This window comes from Protopterus annectens, chromosome 4.part0 (assembly GCF_019279795.1).
Source record: "Protopterus annectens isolate FY-2018-M chromosome 4.part0, PAN1.0, whole genome shotgun sequence".
NCBI classification, from domain to species: domain Eukaryota; kingdom Metazoa; phylum Chordata; order Ceratodontiformes; family Protopteridae; genus Protopterus; species Protopterus annectens.
Window position 1 is genome coordinate 1,839,641,420 of NC_056733.1, and position 10,521 is coordinate 1,839,651,940.

Sequence of the window (10,521 nt, forward strand, 5' to 3'; positions counted from 1 at the left end):
CTCCCTGACTAACAAAGTTAACAAAAGAAATAAAACAATTGTGATATGAACTCTGACTGTTCACTGCATGGCTGATTTAGTGTACAAAAACACCTTCAGTGATCACTGTAGACAAGCTACAGGAATTCAATATCCACACCACTACAAGCCAATTAATATGTGATGTGGCTATCTCACCACAGTCAAACAATTAATATGTGTTGTGGGTATTCCACCACTGCCAAACAATTAATATGTGATGCCCGTGCACTGGCCCAGTAATCAAGGAGCCTCAATCCTCACCACTAACACCAGTTAGGGACGTGCACATTGGGAGGATTAAAGATACACACACAGTAGAGTACAATTTCCCTTAAGAGAATACAGATGGCCGGTAGCAATTAGTACTATCGTATAGCCTGGGCAGAAGGAGGCATAGCTAGTAAACCTGTGTCAGCCTTCCTCAGGACTGTGTGTGTTTGCAAATAAATCAAATCTCAAAGTCTGTGTGTGTGTGTCAGCTACTTGGGCAGGGACATAAAGCACTGGTTGGACAGGGTCCTGGAGGTTTTTGCTTGACCACTCGGCTGAGATCTTAAGCCTATAGCTGTGCCAGTGGGGAGTCTTACTGGGGACTTGGAGAGAGCGGGAGAAACCAGCCCAAACTGACTGTGATCTCTGTGTGCTCTTAAGGAAAATTGTACTTTACTGCGTGTGTACTTGTAATCCTCCCAATTTGCAAGTCCCTAACTGGTGTTAGTGGGGAGGATTGAGGCTCTTTGATTACTGGGCCAGTGCATGGGCATCACACCTTGACACAAACTAGTCTGTGTCACATTAGGTAACGTTTATTCATGTGAAAGGGTACTAGCGAATTGGGTTCTTAAGAGTAGGGCACAAATTAGCTAACTGATCAGTATAATTGTTTGAATCTATGAACCTATTAATGACTATTGAGCTAGGGACTCCTTTCTGATAGCTCTTGTAACTGTAGCTCTTTGATATCAGATAAGAAAGTGACAGACATTTATTTGTTCAATGTTTCATAACCAGATGACTGAACTCTTCAAAAGGACATTTTCAGTTATCACCTGAGCCACGTAACAATGATGTTACATGCATTAGTTATAGAAAACGCTGTCCATACAGTTCATGCATATTCATTCCCCCGGATTTACTATTCCTCCGTACAGGACTAGCTTAGTCCTGCATGGAGGCGGCCGTTTAGGAGCAGGACGGCAGCGCACCACGCGTAATAATGAGGCGTGTTGCCTGAGCTTCTAGGCTTACACGGAGTGTGTATGAGAGCAGGGGACATGTCTGAGAGCATAGCTCTCAGAATAAACATGCCTCCGCAATGAAAAGCAGCAGAAAGGTGTATGAAATGAGTGAGACTGCTCACAGGTGACCACATATCCCCACCAACAGTCCCCCTTGTGTACAACTGCAACAGTATACATAAATAAAATGAAGAAACCCTTAATTTTTTTTTAAATCCGATTAAAGCTAACTGTAGGTGCATGCGTGTGCCCATCACTTAGCTACTGTTAATATAGGTTAAATGGCTGAAGAGGATAACAAGGAAGATATATGAAAATAACGCAGCATAGCAATAGTGTAGTGGGCAGCGCATTCACCCAGTACTGGCGCAGCCTGTCAGGAGGAGAAGGTAACCACATACACCACAAATCCAGTCACACATAGACCTATCGCATCAGCAAACCAAACACATAAACACACAAAAACATACTCAGAGGCTCTAAATAAAAATCTGCCTAAGCAGCAGAGATCTCCAAAGCAGACATCCAAGCAACATATACCATGAAACAATATCCACGTAGCACATAGCTCACAAAGTCAGTGTGCCACACAATCACAGCCCTTAAGGCTAAACAACACACCTAATACACTTGTAATAGGTGACTCTATTGTCAGACACACTGACGTCCCACTCACCAGGCTGAACAAGGAGAAGGTCACTGTAAGCTGCCTGTCGGGTACCAGGATCTGCCACATAATACAAGCACTTGGGTCACTCCAAAGCAAGTACAAGTATGACTTCATCATTGTCCATGCTGGTGTGAATGACCTGAGACGTACTTCCCTGGACTACATGAAAAAAGGTGTACAGGAGCTCTTTGATCATGCAGCCCAGGCCGGTATGACCCTGACCTTGAGTAGCATCTTACCCTCACCAAGAATGATGCCACAGTATAAAGACAAAATGATCAATTTTAACAATTGGCTAAAGTATTGGTGTCATTCAAAGGGGATCCAGTGTCTGTCAGCCTGGGATGACATGCTCGACAAGCCACGTTGCTTCTCTAGGGATGGCTTGCACCTGTCACCCCTGGGTTTTTGAATACTGGCTAAGGCTCTTACCACCCCCATAGTGCCTTTTTTAGGCAAGGCTCAAAAGACAAACCCACCCCCATAGACAACACAAAATAAAAAAAAAAACGAAGGGTAATGCTGCTCAACACCAGAAGTCTAAACCTCAAGATGCACGCACTCGAGACTCTCCTCAGTATGGAGAATATCGATATCTGTGCAGTAACAGAAACCTGGTTCAAGGCTCCCGAGAGCACCCCAGCACTACCAGGCTATACTTCATACCATGCTTTCCGGCCCCAAAATTCAGAACGAACTACAAAAGGAGGGGGAGTATCCATATTTATCAAAGATACCCACACCTCCAGTCTACTAGCACTGCATGAAGCTTCAGAGACCATCCATGTGCAACTAACAGTGGGCAAAACTGCCTTTTAGTTTGTAGCCTGCTACAGACCACCCTCCCAAGCACAGGAACCTCACTCGGCTTTCCTGAGAACACTGGAGAATATGAAGGTCTCTCCAAACACTATTATATTGGGTGACTTCAACTACCCAAACATCGATTGGGAAAACTACTCAAACCCAAATGCCCTAGCCCAACGGTTCCTAGAATTTATAAACTCAAATGCTATGGAACAATTGGTCACCACTCCCACAAGAGGGCAAAACATACTGGATGTGGTCATCACCAACATGGGGTCTCTATGTTCCACACCAGATGTATACCCCTCATTGGTAAGATCAGACCATAAACAAATCTCACTGGATGTCCATATTCTGTCCCCACCCCCAGCCAAGGAAACCATGGTGAAGAACTTCTCAAAAGCAAACTTCACACTTTTCAAAACTGATGTGGAATCTTTCAAAGCCCCCGGGCCAGTGGTCAATATGGCCCAAAATGCAGAATCCTTTTCAAAAGCATTCTATGGACACCTACAGGAATGCATGGAGCATGCTATCCCAAATAAAACCATGACTCACTCCTCCAAAGGAAGGAAACCTGTCTGGTGGACCCCGGCTGTAAATAAGCTATACAACAGAAGGAGAAAGCTACTACATGACAGAGCAAAATCCCAAAAAGGGAAGGCATCACTGATCAGTACTAGCAAGAAACTACGATCCCTCATAAAATCTTCTAAGGCCGGTTTGAAAGAAAAATTGCACAAGACGCTAAAGATAATCACAAGGCCTTCTTTAGTTATGTCAGAAACCTGTGAGGCAACTCCCAGATATGCTCTGAGTTAGTGTAAAATGACAAAAAATTCACTGAACCCACAGACATTGCCAACATCCTGGCAGAAAGGTTCAGTGCAAACTTCTCCCCACCCTTCCCCCCCAAAAGAGCAAATGTCTATCCCAACAGAGTGTAGCCTTCCTGAGATAACAGATGCACAGGTGAGAGCTGTCAAAGCTAAAAACACAGCGTCAATGGGACCAGACGGTGTCCCGGGCTGCGTCGTACACGAGCTCCATGAAGAACTAAACCCTCATATAAAGTCACTGTTCAATCTCAGCCTTACTACAGGATATGTTCCCAAGAAATGGCGTACAGCAACAGTGGTCCCACTACACAAAGGTGGTGCCACAACAGACCCAAGAAACTATTGCCCTATAACCCTGACTAGCCTGGTCTGCAAAGCTATGGAATGTATCATCATGGAAATCATAAACAAAGACATTGGGAACCTCCAGACACTGGATCCTACCCAATTTGGCTTCATTAAGAGCAGATATTGCCTCTTGAACCTGATTGACTTCTTTGAAACGGTTACCAAAGCCATAGATGAAGGGAAGGTAGTCCACACAGCCTACCTACACCTCGCAAAGGCCTTTGACACAATACCCCACTCGGGCATCATAAATAAGCTCACAAGATGGGTTGCAAACTGGCTCAGGGATAGAACCCACATGGTCAAAATAGCAGATGCCATGTCAGACTCTAAACCAGTTACAAGTGGTGTCCCACAAGGCTCAGTCCTGGGACCTCTCTTGTTCGGTATATATTTCTCCGAGGTAGAGGTTAACACGGATGGACTATGGCTGACCACGTTCGCAGATGACTGCAAACTGGGTGCTACAATCGACTCTCTGACTGACACAAGCATCCTCCAAAAGGGTCTCACAGAGACAGATAACTGGTGCCAGAGCCATGGCCTAAAGCTAAATGCCAAAAAGTGCATAGTCATCTCCTTTGGAAAAAACAAAGTGCCCACAAATTACCACATAGGTGGTAATGCATTAAGTACGGAAGAAGTAATTAGGGACTTGGGGAGCCAAGTAGATAGCAATCTCTCCTTTGACAATCACGTTGCCAAAGTGGTTAGAAAGACCTTCTATATAGCCTACCTTATCATGAAAGGCTTCACATCTAGATCAAGAGAGGTCATTGTGCCCCTCTACTCATCACTTATCAGGCCCATAATTGAGTACAATGCCCCGTTTGGGATGTACCTTACTCGACACCTTCAGAAACTGGAAAGACCCAAAAAGTATCTCACCAAGAGGATCAAGGGGCTCAAACAGATACCCTATGCAGTTTGGCTAAAGAAACTCCAGCTCTACTTAGTTGCGTACCGCCTACTCAGAGGCAATCTGTGTCTGACGTATAAAGCCATGTCCAACCCAGAATTAATGGACATGCTTTACCTCAGGAAATCTAAATCCCTTAGAGCTACATGCTCCAGGGACCTGAACCTCAGCACAGAAATAAATAGGACATGCTGGAGGGACAGATTCATATCCCAGAGGCTCCCCTCACTCTGGAACAAAATCCCAATCCATGTCAGGCAGAGCCCCTCACTGACTCTCTTCAAGAGAAATCTTGACGAATGGATGGGAGATCGTAAGTTTACCCCTGGGATCTCTTCTGTGTCGCTGCTTGATAGAGGTACAGTAAACAAACCTTAAAAGGGCTACCTCCTGTGACCTACTATACAAAGGCACAGTCAACTAATCTAAAAGGGTGGTGAAAGCCAGGCATACTCTGGCTAGGCTTATAAATGCCCTAGGGCAGATAGCCTAGTATCAACCTATGAACCTATGAACAAGCAGACATTCCATTTTCCATGGCAAAGCATGTCATGAGTAATATTTATGTTGCATAACCCACTAAATAACATATTATCATGAACAGGAGTAATGCAGTAAATGCACATGTGAGGTGTCAGTGTCTTAATGAATAAGGCACTAGTAAGCAGGTTTAAGCACAAATAAGCAGTAGTAAGCATATTTAAGCACTAGTAAGTGGGCTTAAACCCATGTGCATGGCAGTAAGCAATGCCTACACTGGTTAAGCAATTTCAAAGCTAACTCTCTGTAAGCAGACGTAAGGGCAGGTTAGCAGTGCTTACCATTATGCATACCCACTTACAATTGCTCAAAAGTGCCTTAATCACTTTGTATCCAATGGCCATTGTTCTGGCCATCAACAAAATTAACAACCATGCAGGTCTCAAACCCAGGACCTTAAACACCATAGTCACAGTAGTTAACCAGCAAGCCATCACAGAAGTACAGATGAATAAGGTATCAGTAAACAAGTCCTCACCATAGTAAAACCAAACTGAACCTGTGACAGGAATCAGTATACAGTCATATGTTTCATAACCTACTAGATAACATAAATATGTGAACTGGAGTACAGCAGTAAGCCCAGAAGTGAGCTGTAATTGTAATAGAGTGTTGAAGTCCCCAATAAATTACAAGGACCCCATAGAGTGTATGTACACATTAATCATGGATGCCACACAGATATATAAGATGTAATGAATAAGAAATCAATGACAAAAAGAAAAAGTTATGCAAAGTGTAAAGTAAGCAATGCTAAGCAATGCACAGGTCAGCTTAGGAAGTGTAAGCAATGTGTAGGCCAGCTAACTCAATGTGCCCAATGTTATACCCCTTTAAGCAATGCCAACCTTTGTTAAGCAAGTTTGCGCATAGCTTGGCCTTTTTAAAACTGGCCAATCATGGAAAAGTGTGGGAAATTATCCCTACTTAAATCCAAGAGGCGGGAATACATCTCATAACTGGTTGTAGCTTCCCCTTGCAGGTACTATGGCAGTAAGGGGAGGTGTGTGCTCCCAAGTGCAGCACTGGTGCATCCAGGAGTCCAAGGTCATGGCAGAACTCTAGTTAAAGACCATGCTCAGAGACTGCTGCAGGGCCAGTACAAGGGCTCCCAATATAAAGCAGAGGCCTGGGACCATCTCACCCGTGACCTCACCAGTGCCACTGGCATACCTTGAACTGGTGAGCAGGTCAGGCACCAATATGCCGACCTGAAGCGGCATAAGTGGGACCTCTTGGACGAGTGGCTCCAGGAGGCTAGAGCAGCAGGGGATGTTCCAGTTGTGTGCATGTATCACCCCAGTATGTGTGTAATAATTGCCAGCTCAGGTATATCATGGATAGGTATGGCTAAATATTCCTCTTATGTCCCCCACAGCTGCAATGGAGCGGGCTGTGAACCAGGAGGCCCACATCAGTCACCAGGTGAGGTTTCAACGTGAGACAGGTCAGTAATACTCATGCATTTACTGTCATAGGAAATAAAAATAAAAGTCGTAGTAAATTAATTGCTTGTATAAAACCTGTATTGTTCAAGGCACATACTGCATAAACTAGAGAATATGGCAGGAAGAGTCTCATATTGTATGTAAGTCAATAAAAGCCTGACAAAATAGGGTCTAACTGCTAGACTGCACATCTTTATCCTGGTATCATATGGTAATGTAGATATGCAATCATGTAATAAAACTGTAGTATCAAGCACTGTTACCCACACTGTGCACTATAAATTGAATGTGTAGAAATGCTTGTATATGACGGGTGTAATCTCCAGAGGCCATTTAGTACAACTGAGCGACACACAGACAGTAAACAGGGAAAATGCAAATAACAAAAAACGAATAGCACATACAACTGAGATGTGAACTGTTGCTATTTTAGCACACACAGCCATGGTTCAAATCCTGCCAGTGGTAGTAGTCTGCATACAGAATAATACTCACAACTCTACAGATATCTCTCGAATGTCTAGTAAAGTGGCCCATATCTGTTGCGTATCATCCTGTCCCCCTGGGAAATTAGTGGGATGATCCCAGACGTATAGGCAGCAAACAGGAAATACAACTGTTTGACACACAGCTATGAGAACAAAGCTGGCACACTAGCAACTCCTCAATACCTTATGTGAGTAAGAAGCCACGTATGTCCCATTTACACCCCAACTTGTCAAGCTGTGGTCAGAGTGTGTACAGTGATAGAGTGAGATGTATGTGCATAATAGTAATGTGGAATCTGGTACTGTGTGTGGGAACATTCAGGTAGTGCTAATAAACATTCCTCCCACAGGTCTGTCAGATACCAACTGAAGCCCAGAAATACAAGTATGATATGCAGTTGCTCTGCATAATGAGGTATTACACATCACTGTCACTCATACTGTCCAACAACATATAACTGTCTAGGAAATCTGTATATGAGTGTTGTAATACAAGGTCAGAATGCAAATGCACAGGGGATTAATAAGGCAGAAAACAGATAGGAGATATACAGTGATATCTATATAGCAGACACAACTGTGACGGGCAGTGTTTAAGTTGTAGCAGACAAAGCCATGGTCTGAATCCTGGGAGTGGAATTAGGCTGCATACAGATTCATACCCCACGACTGTACAGATGAGGCCAGAATGTCCAGTATATGTGCCCATATCTGCTGCCTGTCCCCCTGTCCCCCTGGTAAGTCTATGGGATGATCCCAGATGTTTAGACAGCAAACAGGGAATACAAGTGATTGCCAAACATCATGGGAACACATCTGTCACTGTAGCAACCCCTGAAACTGTTAGGAGAGTAATATTCCAAGAATGTCCTATCTACACTCAAGCTGTGACCAGAGTGTGTACAGTAACAGAGTGAGAGGTATGTGCATAATACTAATGTGTAATATGGAACTTTGTGGGGCAACAGTCAGGTAGTGCTAACATAGGTAGTGCTAACATGCATTGCTCCCACAGGTATGTTGGATACGAACACTGTGCTGAGAAATACAGACCATTATAGCCTGTACTGGCACTGTTCACTCTGGTATTGTATGGGATTGTGAGTGTTGCAGTTTCTCTAAATAATAAAGTATCACTGGTCACTGTCACCCACACTGTGTTGCATAATATAACTGTGTAGAAAAGCATGTATATGTGGGTGTCAGGTCACTAAATTTGGAAGAGGGCAATATTCTAGATATATCCCGACACACCAGCATGGTCAACACATGACCAGAGTCTGTGCAGAAAGAGTTGGATAGCTATGTGCAAAACAACAACCCAGAATCTGGGAGTATGTGTACAAACAGTTAATGTTAACAAACATTCCCTCCACAGTTATGCCAGGTAAGAGGTGTATACTGCAGGTAAAACCGGTTCATGTGTAATGATGATGACAGCCATATCACTGTCCAAACTAAGGCTATAGGGTAGTGTAGTAAGACTTGAAAGGTACAGATAACAGTACTGACTAGGAAGGTAATGTGGACTACAGGAATATACTAGTTGCTAATTGACATCTTTCTCCCCCCCCCACCATATCTCCAACAATAATCAACATACCCTCCCCAACCGGTATGTAATGACACCTATGTTCTGATAATGTCCAATTGTTTGATAAATATGTTGATGGTTCCCATGCATGTGCTATATTGAATTATTCCAACATTGGTGACATGGTGCCATCAATGTACCTGCATGCTGTTCTTATTACCACTGTGGTCCCATATAGGAATGTTGGCTATGCAATTGTTCCGTATCTGGTGTCTGGGTTAATGGGAATATCTATGCATGCTGTTATACCTAACCCTGGAATGTGTTGACTATTACTAACCCACAAATGATGATGAAATCTAAACACTATAGCACGCTTGGGTAGGCTGGTGCCAGCAGACCCACCTGTCCCACCTCAGCTGGCTGTGGCATCGCACATCAGCATGTCTGAGACCCAACCAGGGAACTCCCTGTCCATTGGTCCTGCACCACCTTTGGGTGGAACCAGCACAGGGGATGGGGCTCACATCCTCCGGGAATCGGTGAGGACAGGCAACTGTCACCAGTCACCAGGTCGGAGTTGTGGTGGATAGAGCGATCAACAAGCAGTTTGGTGATCATCTATGCCAGCTCGAGGGCCACATATCATGATCAGAGAGTCAGCCTGGCTCTGCGACTCAGCCACCAGCACAGCCACCTTCAGGGCTGTGAAGGTGCAGTGGTGACTGCCCATGGGTGGGGACCTCGGTCCCACTATTACCACTAGGGGGCTTGAAGGCATCCATTATCCCAACACCCCTCCCCATCAAGGTGTTTACCCCCACATGTGTCATATACTGCCCCTGTATGTGTCCTGTTTGTCTTGTCTGTTAACCTACCCAACCTACCTCCCCAAATATACCTACTACCCATCCCCAACCTCCCACTCTCACCTGAAGAAAAAAAAGAGCAATCTGTTCCCACAAAAAAATCTCTCCCCATACATAGCTGTCCATTTCACACATGTGCCCACTCGACACATGTAATCCAGATTAATTTTCACCACAACTTATTATTGTTGTCCTCACCCCTCTCCCGGGGTTTGAGTGTCAAAATCTACCTCCACATTCTATATATATGCACAGGTGTTGCTGTAGAAGAAATGGGCAGCTTTGAACCTTCCCTACACACTTCCTTCCCATCTCTGGCTATTTTCCCTACTGTCTTTCCCTCTTGGTGGCCCTTTTCTCATCACTTTCCAAACAATCACTGTTTCTTGTCTTTTAAAGAAATTAGAGAGGGGGCAAGTGGGAGTAACGACTTTTAAGCAGCAGTAAGCGGGTTTAAGCCTGTTTGCACAGGGGCATGCAATGCCTATACTGATTAAGGAAATTAGAAGCAGAGTATAAGAAACTGTAAACGAAAGTTAGCAGTGCTTACCTCCATGCAAACCCGCTTGCAACTGCTTTAAAGTGCCTTAATCACTCTGTATACAATGGCCTGTGGTCTGCCCAGCAACAAAACAAACAAGCCTCTGCAAGACTCAAACCCAGGACCCTGAGCACCATAGCCAAAGTGGTTTCCCACTAAGTCATGTCAGATACACATAACACTAATGTTTTCAATAATATCCAGCCCAGTCATTCAACAGTACAGAGAATGCATTCCAACATTTAGATGTATATGTGTG